Genomic DNA, 20,432 nt, shown 5'->3' with positions numbered 1-20,432 from the left:
CCGTTGATGACTGCACGACAAGAAGATCTATGCCTCGCCTGGGCCCGTCAATACCTACATAGGACTGTTGATGACTGGACACATGTTGCCTGGTCGGACTAGTCCCACTTCAAATTGTATCGAGTGGATGGACGTGTAGAGGTATGGAGACAGCCTCGTGAATCCATGGACCGTGAGTGTCAGCAGGGGACTGTTCAAGCTGGTGGAGGTTCTGAAATGGTGTGGGGCGTATGCAGTTGGAGTGATATTGGACCCCTGGTACTGCTAGATACGACGCTGAGAAGTGACACATACGTAAGCATCATGTGTGAAACCTGCACCCATTCAGGTCCATTGAGCATTCAGACTGACTTGGGCAATTATAGCAGTACAATGCGACATCCCACACTTACAGAATTGCTACAGAATGGCTACAGGAACACTCTTCTGAGCTTAAACTTTTTCGCTGGCCACCAAACTTCCCAGACATTGAACATTGTTGAGCATATCTGGGATGCCTTGCAGCGTGCTGTTCAGAAGAGATCTCAGCCCCTCGTACTCCTACGGATTTACGGACAGCCATGCACGAGTCGCGGCGTCAGTTCCCTCCACCACTACTTAAGACATTAGCCGAGACCATACCACGTCGTGTTCCGGCACTTCTGCGTGCTCCCAGGGGCCCAACACGATATTTGGTTGGTGTGCCAGATTCTTTGGCTCTTCAGTGTAGTAGCTTATGTTAAGATCTCACTTTTCAGTGAAAAATGTAATTTCGCACAGATTTTCTGACATAATTATTTAAATGCGATAAGTTGTTCTAGCTATGTTACTTGAAAGGTGCACAGTCAAATAGTTAAGGAGCTGTATATTCAACCTATTTTAGAAGCAAACATATATTCCTCAAGATACTACGGAAAAATCTGTACCACTCTGAAAGGCAGGAATCCTATGAGCATAATCGTCCACCCTATTCTCAGTGTTACCGAAAGATATAGGTTTCCAACTTGTCATGAGTGGAAATGGCGCAAATATATTAGCTCATCGTTACTCCTGGTGTTTACCATTCAGTTATTCCATACGACTGTTGTTATTTGTAATTCGAGAAAGCTAGTACTCAGTTTTACGTATCTTTTTCTTGTTGACATTGTCTTGAGTCAGTGTGTTGAAGTAGGAGTATAAGTTAGTAAAAAAACGTCGACGAAGTATAGAGCTCATCCAAAAATACATCCGCGAGGAGAAAATGCTCACAGTGGATCTGAGGTATTTTATCACCGGTCTCGAATATAAGCTGACGTTGCATCCTACTTTTGTCAAAGACAGATTCTCCAATTTTTGACAAAGTAAGATTCTCAAAGCATACCGAGAACATACGGGAATTGAAGCCACCCTGCTGCGTTGAGAAATAGGGAAAAACGCAATTGATGGATCAAATTGACTGAAAGAAGGAATAATTTGATAGGACTCTTTCTGAGACATCCAGACATGCAACAGTTATCAGTTTGGGAATGGAGGGAAGTTTGCGGTGGGGGTGGGGAGGGTGGGGGGTGAACCTGTCTAGCGAGACAACGACTCGAATACAGAATGCAGGTTCAAATGGATGCACTTTGCATTTACTATGAAGAGATGAAGGGGCTTGCACGGTATAGAGCAGCGTGGAGAGCTGCTTCAAACCAGGCTTTGGACTGGAGACCATAACAACTACAACAAACTAAAGTATTCACAAAGCACCTCCAACATATAGTTATTCATCACATGCTGGTCGTTGGCTGTCGTGAGAAAGGTGCAAGAAATAGTTCAGAAGTGGTGTTTTTGGAGTTGGACAACCCATAAATTGTTCACAGCGCCAATTCCACTTAAACAAAATAAATGTGCAAGTCGCTTCATCCCCTAGCACGATATCCGGCTTCAATATGAATGGGCGACCCGTCGCTGTAGACAATCACACCTTGCTCTGAAGGGGAGAGACACAACCAGAAAACTGACGGGCGAGTATCTTTCGAAATATCATGTTGTGCAAGCCGAATCGCAGCAAATGAATTCGAACTGTGAATGCGTGTCCGAAAAGTGCAAGAGTGACGGGCAGCTGGCTCCCAGTGAGGAAACTTAAACAGCAGTGTCTCAAGTTAGTCTGTGGCTTAAATCCAATACAGAACAGCCAACAACTGAGCAGCTCTCATTGCCTTCCGTACATAATTTCTGAGATCAAAATAGCAAATATAAGCCCATAAAGTATTGTAATATTCGATTGCTAGATGTACAGATTTGCGATTGAAGGGAAAAAATGTGTATTCGTCTGTATGCGAAAGCAAGGAACTTGTGGAAGACTCCAGTACTACTGTTACAATCAAGAAATTGCGAAGTTATGAACGTAACAACAGAATCACATTTGTGTTACCGAGTAACAGTCGGATGTCGTGGATCGCTAGGCGTCCCTTCAGGGAGATAGGCATTTTAACTACGCCACCACAATATATATACACTCCTGGAAATTGAAATAAGAACACCGCGAATTCATTGTCCCAGGAAGGGGAAACTTTATTGACACATTCCTGGGGTCAGATACATCACATGATCACACTGACAGAACCACAGGCACATAGACACAGGCAACAGAGCATGCACAATGTCGGCACTAGTACAGTGTATATCCACCTTTCGCAGCAATGCAGGCTGCTATTCTCCCATGGAGACGATCGTAGAGATGCTGGATGTAGTCCTGTGGAACGGCTTGCCATGCCATTTCCACCTGGCGCCTCAGTTGGACCAGCGTTCGTGCTGGACGTGCAGACCGCGTGAGACGACGCTTCATCCAGTCCCAAACATGCTCAATGGGGGACAGATCCGGAGATCTTGCTGGCCAGGGTAGTTGACTTACACCTTCTAGAGCACGTTGGGTGGCACGGGATACATGTGGACGTGCATTGTCCTGTTGGAACAGCAAGTTCCCTTGCCGGTCTAGGAATGGTAGAACGATGGGTTCGATGACGGTTTGGATGTACCGTGCACTATTCAGTGTCCCCTCGACGATCACCAGTGGTGTACGGCCAGTGTAGGAGATCGCTCCCCACACCATGATGTCGGGTGTTGGCCCTGTGTGCCTCGGTCGTATGCAGTCCTGATTGTGGCGCTCACCTGCACGGCGCCAAACACGCATACGACCATCATTGGCACCAAGGCAGAAGCGATTCTCATCGCTGAAGACGACACGTCTCCATTCGTCCCTCCATTCACGCCTGTCGCGACACCACTGGAGGCGGGCTGCACGATGTTGGGGCGTGAGCGGAAGACGGCCTAACGGTGTGCGGGACCGTAGCCCAGCTTCATGGAGACGGTTGTGAATGGTCCTCGCCGATACCCCAGGAGCAACAGTGTCCCTAATTTGCTGGGAAGTGGCGGTGCGGTCCCCTACGGCACTGCGTAGGATCCTACGGTCTTGGCGTGCATCCGTGCGTCGCTGCGGTCCGGTCACAGGTCGACGGGCACGTGCACCTTCCGCCGACCACTGGCGACAACATCGATGTACTGTGGAGACCTCACGGCCCACGTGTTGAGCAATTCGGCGGTACGTCCACCCGGCCTCCCGCATGCCCACTATACGCCCTCGCTCGAAGTCCGTCAACTGCACGTACGGTTCACGTCCACGCTGTCGCGGCATGCTACCAGTGTTAAAGACTGCGATGGAGCTCCGTATGCCACGGCAAACTGGCTGACACTGACGGCGGCGGTGCACAAATGCTGCGCAGCTAGCGCCATTCGACGGCCAACACCGCGGTTCCTGGTGTGTCCGCTGTGCCGTGCGTGTGATCATTGCTTGTACAGCCCTCTCGCAGTGACCGGAGCAAGTATGGTGGGTCTGACACACCGGTGTCAATGTGTTCTTTTTTCCATTTCCAGGAGTGTATATTCCCTAACGAAATTCGTCATAAACAATCCACCACAATTTGAGGAGAAGAGTGGTGTACAGACCCACAACACTAGAGAAAAAACTGACCTCTATTACCCATTCTGAATGCTGTCAGCGGCTCAGAAAGGAGTTCAGTCGGCAGCAACAAAAAATTCGGAACATTTGCCAAATAATATAAAAGTAAATTTTAAATTCAACTTAAAATGTTTCTCCTTTTCAGCTCCTATGATTCCATTGACTTAAAAACTGCAAGCCGCAAACAAAAGGACTAAAAAAACAACTTATTTTAAGTGTAGGCGCAAGAGTAGGACTCAAAAAATATGTGCTTATTAATGGTAACACTAATCGCGTGTCCATATCTCGTAATCTGATTCGTTCCACATAATTTTGAATAAAGAATCGTTGAAATCATGTAGGGAATATGTAACTAACTAACTAGATATAGGTGCAGCTCCCTAATTGGAAAGGTTTCGCTTCCTTTGTACACAATGCCACGTTTGATTCGCGAAATGTGACTAGTATGTGGTACGTGTATTCGTTGAGTGTAGGCGACGGTAGTGGGAGTATGTATTGAGTGTGGTGTCATGTCCTGTTGTGTGATGATGACAGAAGGAACAGGGTCAGATCTTGTTCAGGCACATAACGTAATCTCCTACAATAGCACCGAAGAGAAATCCAAGCATAGCGCCCTCATTCGACCAACCGATCACCATTAACAGAATCACATGCACTAACTCTGTCAGACACTGCGGAGAGGTTAGGAATTTAATCAAGGACTTTGAAGCAGAGTTTGCCGATCAGATACTTTATACTACCAGTTCTTCCTCGCTTTATCGGTCAAATACTAGCGGTGAGAGTTTCTTCCCCCACCAGGGCTCGAACTAGCTACCCCGAGGCGAGCGACAACGTTCAGGCGTCCGTAGTAGCCTCGATTATGAAGATGGGTCCCTCATCAGTGAAAGAATAATATGTTCTCTACGGAAGAAATATTTTAAGAACCATTTCTGATGAGTAATAATACGGTACGAAGGAAGGATGCTGCAGAAACGATGTTGCCAAAAAAACTGTTGTTTCAGTTTTGCAGTGCAAAGACTGGTTTGATGCTGTTCTTCACGTTGCACCCCAATAGGAAGCTTGTGATTCTTAACCTCACAGTATTTCTTTCCTGATCGTGACTAATATATGCAGCAAATTTCACTGAAATCATTCCAGCGGTTTAGGATGAGCTTAGCTTAGCCCACGTACGTGCATGTCAAATATATTTCACATATAATTAAAATATTTTACACGCATTTGTACATTTTATTTTACCTGTATCTCTAGCAGATTTCGCCCTGCAGTTTTAATGTTCACGTAGCTCAATCTTTTCGACGTCGTATGTCCCGAAATATGTGTCGTACACCGATGTAATTTTGCAGGTAAATCCATCGGCATATGTGTCTACTTCAAATGGTTCAAATGGCTCTGAGCACTATGGGACTTAACATCTATGGTCATCAGTCCCCTAGAACTGAGAACTACTTAAACCTAACTAACCTAAGGACAGCACACAACACCCAGTCATCGCGAGTCAGAGAAAATCCCTGACCCCGCCGGGAATCGAACCCGGGAACCCGGGCTCTGGAAGCAAGAACGCTGCCGCACGACCACGAGCTGCGGACATGTGTCTACTGTCTGCCAAAATTATTGTGAACAGTATTAGCAGTAAAGAAGTAATAAGTTAAAACGTCATGCTTGATGCGGCACTTTTTCAAGCATGTTGGTGTTTATGACGACTTATCTCCTATAATGGGTCATAAAAAATGGTCAAAATGACTCTGAGCACTATGGGACTTAACATCTGAGGTCATCAGTCCCCTAGAACTTCCAAGTACTCAAACATAACTAACCTAAGGTCATAACACATACCCATGCCCGAGGCAGGATTCGAACCTGCGACCGTAGTGGTCGTGCGGTTCCAGACTGAAGCACCTAGAACCACTCGGCCATACCGGCCGGCACTGTAAGTTGTCATGCGGAAATTTTTCTACATGCTCACCAAAAATGTAGTAAGCGACAAACATTTTCCGTTTCATTATTTTATGGGGGTTGCCAGGGAGAAATAGATTTGAAATTATGTGTAAAGTTTACTGAAGTCAGTAACTGCATTCATTCTCAAAGAGTGTATGAATAAAGTCTGGACACTCGCGTGTCGTGGCCTGCACATCTTTTTCATCCCCGACCCCACTCTTTGACAGGCGGGTAGTGGTTACCCCCACAACGATAGTTTCACAATGACTATAAGCAGTATGAGACTTAAGATCTGAGATCATCAGTCCCCTAGACTTAGAACTACTTAAACCTAACTAACCTAAGGACATCACACACATCCATGCCCGAGGCAGGATTCGAACTTGCAACCGTAGCAGCAGTGCGGTTCCGGATTTTTTCTCCTGCCATCGTTCGTTACTTTGTTGATTAATTACCAAAACTCGCTCTATTTTCTTATATAAGTCCCTCAGCATCTCCAGGTTTCGAACACGTTTTACGTGTAATGATTTTCATCTTATAATATCACTTCAAGAGATTATAGGTTCCACGCCCTTAACCGTCACTCACACAATTACGACGCCATTTGCAGATTTTAAAGGTGTTATTTATTCACCCCAAAATAGTTCCTCTTTTCCATCTTCCTCCTTAGTTTTCATTACTGCCTCGTCTCTTACATATCGAGTAACATGAGGGATAGTCTTCAACCCGGCAGCACTCCTTTTGCTTCTATTGACATTCTCGCATGTTCTTCGAGCCCTGTAGCTGCAGTGTACTGCAGTCTGTTGCTCCATATCGCTTTACCGATGTCAAAATCTGAAAGAATATTTTTCATTAAACGTCGTCTGAAGCAAAATTCCATCAACAGTATTAAAATCCTCCAGAGAACCAACAACGAAACAACTGCTTCACCTGGTATGTAGGGTGTTTGAGACAGGCGAAATAGCGTCAGACTTCAAGAAGAATTTAATATTCCCAATATCTAAGAAGGCAGCCGACACGTTTATATCACAATATCACCCGTTTAAGCAGTCGTGCTTGCAAAATACTAACGCTAACATCCCCCAGAAAAATGGAAGGAATGGTTAATCCTAACTTGGGGACAGACCAGTTAGTGTATTTATATCGTTTTTAGCTTTACAAAAAGCTTTTTAAAATTTTGAGTGTAGTTTTCTCTTCGAAATCTTGATGGCATTTTGGGGACCGAGAAGTCTGTGTGGAATTCTGCAGTAGATACTGTAACACTACCGCAGATTAATAATTACCAGAACTGGTTTAAACCTGCACAGTATTGTCTTACCCCCTGGGAGGAGTTTCGAATTTGACCGTGTGTTACCTAACAGAAAGAGGGTATCGAACATGAAATTCGGAAGAGTAGCAGTTTGTAGACAACAGAAAGACTAAAATTTGGTAAGAATTTACAGAAACAGATTTAATATAATTGAAATAATGAAATGGTCGCCAGCCTAATTGAGCATAATAATGTGAAAACATTATTTTCAATAGATTTGCATATACTCTTGCAAAAGTGACTTTCATAGATTCTTTCTCAGAAAAGTGCAAGGAACACCTACAATAACCAGACAAAACTACACAGTGGGTTGCAGTAGCACTCAATTGCAAAGACTAGCATTCACAGAAACAAAATAGAGACTTCATCCCTGCTGACTACAATCACTACTTCAGCCTTTAAATAATTCAGCACAAAGAAACGTTCTCTCAAAGACTAAAACGAGACTAAATAACATCCCATCAGAGTTCAATTTAGGTAAACACACTTATACATAATACAAATGCAATAAAATTCACAGTACTCACATTCCATATGCATTCCACTTTGTCAGTGTTTCAGGTTCATTAACAGAAACCTACTCTCAGTTTGACTTATTCTGTTATTAAATATTATAGTGGAATCCTTCAAACTGGCCACTCCTTTATCCACCAATAAGCACACTTTAAGGAAAATCCGCGCATTATAATAAATGCTGAATTACAACCCCACTTAAGATCATTTAGCCCTCAATGCTTGAAAACAATATACACTCGCAATATTCTTATCTGCATTGCTAAGTTCAAATTAAACCAGTTATTCGAAACGTTTCTAATTTTTCTGTCTATTTTATCACTTGTGAAGCAAGTGATTTTAACCAATCACATTTAGATTCATTAGTACTAACCATTTGGCACTTTCGTATTGAAATATTTCATAATAAATCAAAAACTTTTCATCTGTTAAATATTATGTGCCCCTTATATTACTCGTGAAGCGAATAGTTTTTAACTCACAATCTTAATGTTCCTACATATTAAACAATGACACTTGTAAATTAGAAGCTATTCACAGTAAATTTGAGCTTTTCATAAATTCAACGTAAAATAAAATAGATTAATATCAGTCTTTCACAAACGGGATACTCGGACTTAAAATACTTTGAGAAAAGGACCCACTTGGTTGATTGAAAGGGAACTTTTCATGGTTCAAATACCAGTTTTTGCAACACTTGGATTATTATAGCAAAATTAAACACACACACACAAACACACTGGTTGATGCTGATGTACAGTTCTAACCTCCTGAAGTTGTTGGAGCAGTGGCGCAATAGCGGTGCCGAGCACGTGGCGGCTACCTGGTCTCTCCTCTGGCGGATTATTGCTCTATTTCATGTCTTCTTGGCAACGTAAATATTAATTTTACAGCCATTCCCAGTGCGAGAGCACCCTTTTATAGCAGTAACCACATCCGAGGCCGTTCCATCATAGATGAGGATACCTAACGCCTCCCTCGGCACCTGCGGTGTTAACTCCACAACTGCTGGTCACTGACTGCCTACTGTGCTCTCTCGCTTCCCGCTCAGTCTGAGCGCCAATTCCACCTTTTAGCCCGCGCCACTCCATTTTCGTAGCGGAGGGGAACCACTATGTCTTTAACATTATGTAATACACAGTCCCTAAGTATGGACCACTTTTTTACATTGCATAAACAAACATATCTAATAAAATTCCATTATTTAAGCCCACTATTACGTCAACAATTTATACATTATAAAGTAACACCTCCCTCCAGTGATCCAAAGAACTTAACTAGTAACGAGTAAACACTTTTAAAATAATGTTACACTACACATAATTGCACATAATAGATAATGGTGTTACAATGCCTTTTTTATAAATTTTCCCTAAGCTTGTGCTTATTCATGTGGTATTCATGTTCACCCTAGCTGATCGTATGTCAAACTTGTTCTTAGAGTGAAATTGTTTGCTAACAGCTAAAATTGACTTATATGTGTCAAAAGTGAGAGCAGAACGGAATAATGATGGAGGACATGAGAACAATTTCTGAGTATTTTTGTATGAGGATCCCGCGGCATCAAGTGGCCCTTGTCAGGGTAACAATGTAATGTTGATTTACGTGGTTTGTTATTCCAGTTATTTTAATTTTGTCGAACTACCTTTATAAAGATGAAATAAACAACAGTAATGAACCATCATAAACCGCAATTGCTGTTCACATAACGTTCAAATACAATTGTGTGGCTTGTACTCAGAGCTGGGCTCTGCAAACAGTTCAGAATACCCTCGTTTTGCCAATCTGTCATTAGACGCATGAGGTGCATATTTCGCATCTGTCCATACTTCCGTGTCTCTCAGTCACCGAACAACTAACATGGCCGGAAAAATCAAACTGGAATTGCTTTTTAAGCATCAAGGACTGTGTTACATGCGAAATGTAGCCGGCCGCGGTGGTCTTGCGGTTCTAGGCGCTGCAGTCCGGAACCGTGGGACTGCTACGGTCGCAGGTTCGAATCCTGCCTCGGGCATGGATGTGTGTGATGTCCTTAGGTCAGTTAGGTTTAAGTAGCTCTAAGTTCTGGGGGACTGATGACCTAAGATGTTAAGTCCCATAGTGCTCAGAGCCATTTGAACCATTTTGCGAAATGTATTCGCAATTGGGAATATGGAACACCATCAGCTATATAACGGAATAACGACAGTGAAAATTTGTGCCAGACCGGGGACCGAACTCGGATTTCCAGTTTACCGCGAGCGGTCGTCTTGCCATTTGGTTATCCGTCCACGACTCACAGCCAGACCCAAACTTCCATATGTCGTCAACCATGTGTCCACAACCTGTACTCGCACATCCATTACGTACACTATGTGATCAAAAGTATCCAGACACTTGGATGAAAATGACTTACAACTTCGTGGCACCCTCCATCGGTAACGCTGTAATTCAGTATGATGTTGGCCCACCCTTAGCCTTGATGACAGCTTCCACTCTCGCAGGCATACGTTCAATCAGGTGATGGAAGTTTCTTGGGGAATGGCAGCCCATTCTTCACGGAGTGCTGCACTGAGGAGAGGTATCGAAGTCGGTCGGTGACGCCTGGCACGAAGTCGGCGTTCCAAAACATCCCAAAGGTGTTCTATAGGATTCAGGACTCTATGCAGGCTAGTCCATTACAGGGATGTTATTGTAGTGTAATCACTCCGTCACAGGCCAATTATTATGAGCAGATGCTCGATCATGTTGAAAGATGCATTCGCCGTCTCCGAATTGCTCTTCAACAGTGGAAAGCAAGAAGGTGCCCCTCCATGGAAGAAACACGACCACACCGTAACACCACCTCCTCCGAATTTTATTGTTGGCACTTCACACACTGGCAGATGACGTTGATCGGGCATTCGCCATACCCACACCTTGCCATCGGATCGCCACATAGTGTACCGTGATTCGTCACTTGATACAACGGTTCTCCACTGTTCAATCGTCCACTGTTTATGCTCCGTACAGCAAGCGAGGCGTCGTTTGGCATTTACCGGCGTGATGTGTGGTTTATGAGCAGCTGCTCGAGCCAGAAATTCAAGTTTTCTCACCTCCTGTCTATGTGTCATAGTACTTGCAGTTGATCCTGATACAGTTTGTAATTCCTGTGTGATTGTCTGGATAGATGTATGCCTGTTACCCACTATGACCCTCTTCAACTGTCGGCGGTCTCTGTCAGTCAACAGACGAGGTCGGCCTTTATGCATTAGTGATGTACGTGTCCCTTTATGTTTGCACTTCACTATCGGAAACAGTGGCCCTAGGGATGTTTATAAGTGTGGATTTCTCTCGTACAGACGTATGACACAAGTGATACCGAATTATGTGACCACGTTCGAAGTCTGATTTCCGCGGAGCACCCCATTCTGCTCTCCCACGATATCTAATGACTGCTGAGGTCGCTGATATGGAGTACCTGGCAGTAGGTGGTGACACAATGCACCTAATACGAAAAACGTATGTTCTTGGGGGATGTGCGGATACTTTTGATCATTTAGTGAATATTCGCGTACAGGGGAGCCATTTTACTTGAAAGTCGCTTGCGCGTTGTCGGTGGATAAATACGATATTGCAGTGCCTGTATTATTCGATGTAAAGTTTCTTCAGCTATGCATGACCGAGGGAACTTTGCATTGTAGTTTGAAATAACTCAGGCACTGCAATATCGTGCATGGTACATGTTTCCCAGAAAGACACATAGCGCATACCGTCGATGTTTGTATAGTTGTGTCGATCTTTTCAGTGCAAGAGAGATACAAAGATGAAAGGTAATTTGAAATCAAACGAATTGCAGTTACTCTGTGACAGCCTACCAGAGACCACGGATTTCTTTTATTAAAATACTAAAAAAATATCGCTGATCAATCTCGAAATGTTGTGGCTAGAGTTTGGTTTCAGCCTATACTTGGTGTTTCAGGAGGAATAGTAAATACTCCACATTACCTTTAAACATTCCATACAACATGCGTCTCATTTTTAATGGTTACAAGGTACAACTGTCAGAAAGTACCCAAACAAATGATCACAGAAACGTTTAAGCAAAAGTAAATGTCTAAATTCAAAGTTGATTTTGGTAAACACCACTTCCGACCATAGCACTCGCAAATTCTCTATGCACCTCCACTATAGTCCTCCGGAGGTCATCTTAACTGAGAAGCACAATTCATCATCCGAACAATGAAGTCGTCCCTTGAATTAACTTTTATTTTCCTATAGACGTACCTTTTATTTTTCCCTAGAGGCAAAATTCTGAACGGGTAATATCTGGGGACATGGATGACCATCAAACGTGACCATTTCTGCCGACCCATTTCCTGAGAGTTTTATGTTTAGGTGGTGTGTTACCTGACAACTATTAGTAAAATGTGCAAATGTCCCGCAATTCTGTATCGACATACTCAGGCTTTCAAGTTTTCCTTATGTTTTTCATGAAGAAAAAGAAATAAACTTTTTTTATTCTAGTTGCATGACGCTGACTCTGCTGAAAATAATTAATGAGTAGAGGCTGGTGTACGCTACGTCCATCATTTTCTCTTATGTGCTGCACCAATATGTGTAGATAATGTGCGCGTACTTATTGAAGGAAGATCTTCTACCAAGTGAACAATGCCTACTGCTTCACCTCCGCTCTGTTCGTTTGGACGTTCAAATGAAATGGGCGTGCCGGACGCTGCACCCGTCTCACGCACGAGTAAACACTCTTTTAAACCGTTTCTCTGTGGTTAGGAAGTCGCACAGCGTATTATTCACAAGCAGCAGCGTTTTCATCACAAGACCAGTGCACAAACACGGTATATCGGCGTACCCAGCATTTGTAACCAAATCGACCAAGAATTCACAATCACAGATTAAAAATTCACTTACGTAAACTCATGCACAACTCCACAATCTAACTTCAAAACAAAAAAGGAAATTCTGTAAGTGAACCCATCACAACTGGAGTTCCACCACGTGGAATGAAAACGTATCTCATTAACCAGCAGTATCTCTGTAACCAATAGAAATATTCAAATGTGTGTGAAATCTTATCTGACTTAGCTGCTAAGGTCATCAGTCCCTAAGCTTAGACACTACTTAACCTAAATTATCCTAAGGACAAACACACACACCAATGCCCGAGGTAGGACTGGAACCTCCGCCGGGACCAGCCGCACAGTAGATGACTGCAGCACCCCAGACCGCTCGGCTAATCCCGCGCGGCTGTAACCAATAGAAACTGAATGCGGGCTGGTTCCCCTTATTCCGCCTCAGCTGCAATATGTCGGCGATTGCTGCGCAAACAAGTTCTCCACGTACGCGTACACCACCATTACCCTACCACGCAAACATAGGGGTTACACTCGTCTGGTGTCTGGTGTGAGACGTTCACTTAGGGGAGGGGGGGGGGGGGGGAGCACTGGGGGCCGAACCGCACAATAACCCCGAGAGAGTGGCGAGTGGCTCAGTGTGGGCCGGCGGAGGGATGAGGTGGGACTGCGGTAGTCATCGTGGGGCTGTGGACCACTGCAGCTGCGGCGGGGACGAAGCCTTTCCGTCGTTTCTAGGCCTTAGGTTAACATACAACACAATGCAATATACAGATGGCGGTAGTGCCTCGTACACAATGTATACAAGGGCAGTGCATTCAGAATGAGACTTTCACTCTGCAACGGAGTTTCCGCTGATATGAAACTTTCTGGCAGATGAAAACTGTGTGCCGGACCGAGACACGAACTCGGGAACTTTGCCTTCCGCTGGCAACTGCTCTACCGCCTGAGCTACCCAAGCACTACTCACGCCCCGTCCTCACAGCTTTGCTTCTGCCAGTACCTCGTCTCCTACTTTCCAAACTTCACAGAAGCTCTCCTGCGAATCTTGCAGAACTAGCACTCCTGGAGGAAAGGAATATTGCGAAGACATGGCTTACCTACAGCCTGGGGGATGTTTCCAGAATGAGATTTTCACTCTGCAGCGGAGTGTACGCCGCTATGAAACTTCCTGGCAGATTAAAACTGTGTGCCGGACCGATTCGAAGTCTGTAAGTTCGAGCACTTGCCCGCGAAAGACAAAGGTCCCGAGTTCTAGTCTCGGTCCGGCACACAGTTTTAATCTGCCAGGAAGTTTCAGGTCAGTGCATTGTTGAAGCTGTCATATGTACTCAGCTAATTCATGTGAAGAGGTTTCCTACGTGGTAAGGGCCATACGATGGAAATTAAAGGACTTTGGACACGAAATGGCAGTTGGAGCTAGACGCACAGCACATTCCATTCGGAAATCGTTAGGAAACTCATTATTTCGAGATTCATAGTGTCAAGAATGTGCATAGAATACCAAATTTCAGGCATTACCTCTTACCAGGGACATCACAGCGGCCTACAGCCTTTATTTAACGACCAAGACCAGCTGCGTTTGCCTAGAGCTGTCAGTGCTAACAGACAAGCACCACTGCATGAAATAAATGAAATAACTGCGTAAATCAATGTTGGCGTACGATGAACTATACGTTAGAACAGTGCGGCAAAATTTGCCTTTAATGGGCTTTAGCAACAGAGGACCGACGCGACTGCCTTTGCTAACAGAACCACATTGCCTGCAGCGCCTCTCCTGGCACCGTGGACGTACCGGTTGGACCCGAGACGACTGGAAAACCGTGGCAAGTTCAGATGAGTCTCGATTTTAGTTGGTAAGAGCTGAAGGTAGAGCTCGAGTGTGGCACAGGCACTACGAAACCATGGGTCCAAGATGTCAACAAGGAACTGTGAAAGCTGATGGTGGCTCCATAATAGTGTGGGCTGTATTTACATGGAATGGAGTGGATCCTCTGGATGTTCGGCAACTTGGGAACCATTTGGAGCCATTCATGGAGGTCATACTCCCAAACAACGACGTAATTGTCACAGATGACGATGCCCAAGTCACCAGGGCACAATCGTTCGCGATTTGTTTGAACAATATTCTAGACAATTCGGGTCAATGGTTTGGCTACTAACATTATCCGATATGAATCCCATCGAACATTTATGGGACACAATCGAGAAGTTACTTCGTGAACAAAATCTTTCACCGGCAATACTTTCGCAATTATGGACGGCTATAGAGACAGCATGGCAAAATTTCCTCCAGAAGGATCAGTTTACATTGACTGTCTTACAGTATGGGGTCAAAGTTTCAATAATATTACGCAGTTCTCCATCTTATGCAGATGGAGCAAATTTGTTTGTTCAATTTCGCATTAGATGTGGTGTACGCCAAACGTTAGTGGGGTTATGAAAGCTCTGTTTAATTCACTCACGGTTACTGACAAACACGAAAATACGTGTTTTGCCATTTTTCGTGCTTGGCAGCTGAAATGTAAATAAGTAACCGCAGCAAATTGCTCATTCTCTAGGCATTCATCTAGAAGCACCGTCTTTCCGTTTTCAAAAATCTTTATCTTCTATCGAGAACTATCCCAAAAACATAGTTTATAGGTAGCAAAACCAAGCCTCGAATTCAACGCGGCTATGCATAGCAAATTTTCCTAAAATCCCAAACTCAAATAAACCAGAAATATTTCTTCACGTCTTTATCCGTTTTCCGAGATGTAGAGGTTCAAAGTTACCCAATTGTACCGTAAAATATGGACGTAACGGCCGGTCTGAGGCAAGGACGTGTCTTATAAAGTGACGCAGCGTCTCCATTATCATCATAAAGATTCTGGGAACCCCGTGGTGTAGCATCGAAGCACATGCATAATTTTTCTGTACCAAAATTCCTGTCTGGGGTGGAAAATAAGTTCTGCGTTATACCAGATTCACATAAGTAAACTAACAAAATTTTACTCATCCATATAGTTCTTTCGATACAGTAACAAGTGTTAATGTAGCAGGTAAAAGAGGTGAGTCAGTGGAAATATTCTCCTATCGGAGCACGAAAAAGACGAATATGCTCCTGTAGTAAATGAGTGCAAGATTGAGACAGTGATGGTGAGAAGAGACAGTAGTAGTAGGACAGAACGAAGGAGACTGTAGGTGTGAGACAGGAGATAGTGACAGTTAGAGACACACAAAGAGAGAATCACAATGAGTGGGCTAAATGCGTGAGTGAAAGTAGGCAACTAGGACTGGATGGGTAAGAACGAGTTACAGCAATGGGCTAGTGGGAGTGAGCAAGCTATAGCGAAAGGAGTTTGTATGTAGTAAAAAGTGAGATGCGTGTTAAGAAGTGCGCGAATATGTTGGCATACCAAAATTACGGGAAATTTTTTTAAAGTGTGAGCAAGGTACACTACTGGACATTAAAATTGCTACAGACCCGAAATTTAACCGGCAGGAAGAAGATGCTGTGGTGTGCAAATGATTAGCTTTTCAGAGAATACACACAAGGTTGGAGCCGGTGGCGACACCTGCAACGATCTGACATGAGGAAAGTTTCCAACCGATTTCTCATACACAAACAGCAGTTGACCGGCGTTCTCTGGTAAATCGTTGTTGTGATGCCTCATGTAAGGAGGAGAAATGCATACCATCACGTTTCCGACTTTGATAAAGGTCTGATTGTACCCTATCGCGATTGCGGTTTATCGTATCGCGACATTGCTGCTCGCATTGGTCGAGATCCAAAGACTGTTAGCAGAATATGGAAACGGTGGGTTGACGAGAGTAATACGGAACGCCGTGCTGGATCTCAACGGCCTCGTATCACTAGCAGTCGAGATGACAGGCATCTTATCCGCATAGCAGTAACGGATCGTGCAGCCACGTCTCGATCCCTGAGTCAACATATGGAGACGTTTGCAAGACAACAAGCATCTGCACGAACAGTTCGATGACGTTTGCAGCAGCGTGGACTATCAGCTCGGAGACCGTGGCTGCGGTTACCCTTGACGCTGCATCACAGACAGGAGCGCCTGCGATGGTGTACTCAACGACGAACCTGGGCGCACGAATGGCAAAATGTCATTTTTCGGATGAATCCAGGTTCTGTTTACAGCATCATGATGGTCGCATCCGTGTTTGGTGACATCGGGGTGAACGCACATTGGAAGCGTGTATTCGTCATCGCCATCCTGGCGTAACATTAGGCGTGATGGTATGGGGTGCCATTGATTACACATCTCGGTCGCCTCTTGTTCGCATTGACGGCACTTTGAACAGTGGGCGTTACATTTCAGATGTGTTACGACCCGTGGTTGTACCCTTCATTCGATCCCTGCGAAACCCTACATTTCAGCAGGATAATGCACGACCGTATGTTACAGGACCTGTACGGGCCTTTCTGGATACAGAAAATGTTCGACTACTGCCCTGAAGAGCACATTCTCCAGATCTCTCACCAACTGACTCCGTCTGGTCAATGGTGGCCGAGCAACTGGCTCGTCACAATACGCCAGTCACTACTCTTGATGAACTGTGGTATCGTGTTGAATCTGCATGGGCAGCTGTACCTGTACATGCCATCCAAGCTCTGTCTGACTCAATGCCCGGGTGTATCAAGGCCGTTATTACGGCCAGAGGTGGTTGTTCTGTATTCTGATTTCTCAGGATCTATGCACCCAAACTGCGTGTAAATGTAATCACTTGTCAGTTCTAGTATAGTATATCTGTCCAGTGAATACCCGTTTATCATTTGCATTTCTTCTTGGTGTAGCAATTTTTATGGCAAGTAGTGTAGAATGAGGCAGCTGGCAACCTACTTTTCAGACAGAGTCTTTTAACCAGTCGCACATTCGCCATTTATTTCTCTGATAGAAGCGTATTCCACAGGTAGTCTACGCAGAAATGAAGACACGTTTCTCGTTGTAAAAGAAGTACCACGAGTGAAAGGAGCGTTTTCCTCGACATCCGCTGAGATCTGCACAGAGGCGGCGAGCCCGCGCCGCTGAGCCGGTGCTGCTCTCCCTTTAATGAACATCTCGCGTCCCGTGACGCCGCGCCGGCGCGACCCCGCCGCGCCCTGTGAGACAGCGCATCCCGCTAATGGGATTTACGGGCCGAGGCGCCGGCGCACAGTTCCGTTCAGTTCAGTTCAGTTCGGTAACCAACTTACGCTCACTGCCGCTTCGCCGTCTCCACGCATCCCACCGCGAGTGGCATTCGGCGCCCTCGCGCGTTTCCAGCTGCTGCCCCATTACCGCTCTGACGGCACCCTACAACGCCGCCCCACGGCGCCCGCGAATCGCGAGCGTTATCGCAGTCTAGGACAGCTGATAAATGTGACGGTCGCGTAACCCCTCACACTCCTGGAAGACTCATCCCTCTACTACTTGTCGTCCATCTTTCAGGAAGATACCGTTTCTTACAGACTGCCTGAAGGAACAACTTAATACACTACTGGCCATCAGAATTGCTACACCAAGAAGAAATGCAGATGATAAACGGGTATTCATTGCACTAATATATTATACTAGAAGTGACATGTGATTACATTTTCACGCAATTTGGATGCGTAGATCCTGAGAAACCAGTACTCAGAACAACCACCTCTGGACGTAATAACGGCCTTGATACGCCTGGGCATTGAGTCAGACAGAAGTTGGATTGCGTGTACAGGTACAGCTGCCCATGCAGCTTCAACACGATACCACAGTTAATCAAGAGTAGTGACTGGCGTATTGTTACGAGCCAATTTCTCGGCCACCATTGACCAGACGTTTTCAATTGGTGAGAGATCTGGAGAACGTGTTGGCTAGGGCAGCAGTGGAATATTTTCTGCATCCAGAAAGAACCGTACAGGACCTGCAAACTTGCGGTCGTGCATTATCCTGCTGAAATTTAGGGTTTCGCGGGATCGAATGAAGGGTAGAGCCACGGGTCGTAACACATCTGAAATCTAACGTCCACAGTCCAAAGTGCCGTCAAGGCGAACAAGAGGTGACCGAGACCTGTAACCGATGGCATCCCATACCATCACGCCGGGTGATACGCCAACATGGCGAAGATAAATACACGCTTCCAATGTGCGTTCAGTGCGATGTCGCCAATCACGGATGTGATCATCATGATGCTGTAAACAGAACCTGGATTCATCCGAAAAAATGACGTTTTGCCATTCATGCACTCATGTTCGTCTTCGAGTACACCGTCGCAGGCGCTCCTATCTGTGATGCAGCGTCATGGGTAACCGCAGCCATGGACTCCAAGCTGATAGTCGCTGCTACTGCAAACGTCGTCGAACTGTTCGTGCAGATTGTTGTTGTCTTGCAAACGCTTCCATCTGTTGACTCAAGGATCGTGACGTTGCTGCACGATCCGTTACAGCCATGCGGATAAGACGACTTTCATTTGGACTGCTAGTGATACGAGGCCGTTGGGATCCAGCACGGCGTTCCGTATTACCCTCCTTAACCGACCGATTCCATATTCAGCTAATAGTTATTGGATCTCGACCAACGCGAGCAGCAATGTCGCGATATGATATACCGCAGTGGCGATACGCTACAATCCGACAATGGTACGCATTTCCCATCTTTACATGAGGCATCACAGCAACGTTTCACCAGGCAATGCCGGTCAATTGCTGTTTGTGTATGAGAAATCGGTTGGAAACTTTCCTCACGTCAGCACTTTGTTGGTGTCACTACCGGTGGCAGGCAACCTTGTGTGAATTAGCTGAAAAGCTAATCATTTGCACATCGCAGCATCTTCTTACTGTCGGTTAAATTTCGTGTCCGTAGCACGTCATCTTCGTGGTGTAGCAATTTTAATGGCCAGTAGTGTATGTCAAATGGTATATGCTAGTCGTAAAATCAGATCGCTGCAAATGTTTTTCAGCTAGTATCTTATAGAAATTGAACCACAGAGGGTGTTTAACAGATTTAGTTATACATTAACGAACGACAGGAAAACTGTACAAATTTAATTCTTATGTGAGCCGTGCGTGGCTCGTATTCCCGACGTCATGTATTTTACACAATGTTTTTAACGTAGTTCCACGTCACTACGGTAATTTAAATTACTACTGTCACTGAGTTGCTGCTTTGGCTGACCGTGACGGGCGCTAGCAGCGCATTCGATGTATCCCCTCTCGTAGTATCTTTGCTCGACTGCTATTACTTCCCAGTCGTTTTCTGTCATAAAGAGATCGGCTCGCAAGTTCGGGTCTGCCAGTCAGTTGGAACACGTCTGGAGCGCAGTCCGGGCCTGCCAGTCGGGGAGTTGCAATGCGGCACTGGTGCAGTCGGGTTGGAGCAGCAGTGAGGTCTGCGTCGACATGGCTCACCCGACCATTGCCGCCACGCATCACTTCAGCCGGGCCACGGTCTTGCTGGATAGTCAGTCGGTCGCCCGATCATTCATGAGTCGGCTGTGTGTGTGTGTGCATCGACTCCTGATTTGTCTTCGTGCGTGCTTACTTACTGTTGGGTATCGTTCAGGTCTTCGTGCAAGTGTTTGTCAGGTCGGTGTGTGTAGTTGGCGTTATTTCCCCTGACGACTATTTTAGATCTTGTTGGCATTCTGAGAGGAGTCACTCGGTTGGTACGGATCAGGAAGAATATCTCCGCGCAGTGCAGTCGGCTGGCTCCACTAACGGTCCCTGCACAGTGTCGGAACGTGTGTGGAGCTTTCCGATCGCTACGAGCTTCGTGGCTCACCGACCCAGAACGTCAAGGTTGAGTGGTGTCTTAAGTACCCAAGCCAAGTCCACTCATGGTGTGTGGTTCGGTTCGGTGGTTCGCTATTGGGGAGGTTTTCCTGTGAGAAACACCGCGCGTTTGTATTGCTGAAATGTAGCCGC

General features: G+C 45.4%; 1 protein-coding gene across 1 annotated transcript in view; it reads left to right on the top strand.

The window, feature by feature from the left end:
* Positions 1–20,432, top strand: part of LOC124795601 (atrial natriuretic peptide receptor 1-like) — a 369,591-nt gene that overhangs the window by 43,050 nt on the left and 306,109 nt on the right. The window lies entirely within an intron of this gene.

This window comes from Schistocerca piceifrons, chromosome 4 (assembly GCF_021461385.2).
Source record: "Schistocerca piceifrons isolate TAMUIC-IGC-003096 chromosome 4, iqSchPice1.1, whole genome shotgun sequence".
In the NCBI taxonomy this organism is placed as follows: domain Eukaryota; kingdom Metazoa; phylum Arthropoda; class Insecta; order Orthoptera; family Acrididae; genus Schistocerca; species Schistocerca piceifrons.
Note: the sequence above shows the minus strand (reverse complement) of the source record. Positions and strands in the feature narration are given on the sequence as shown.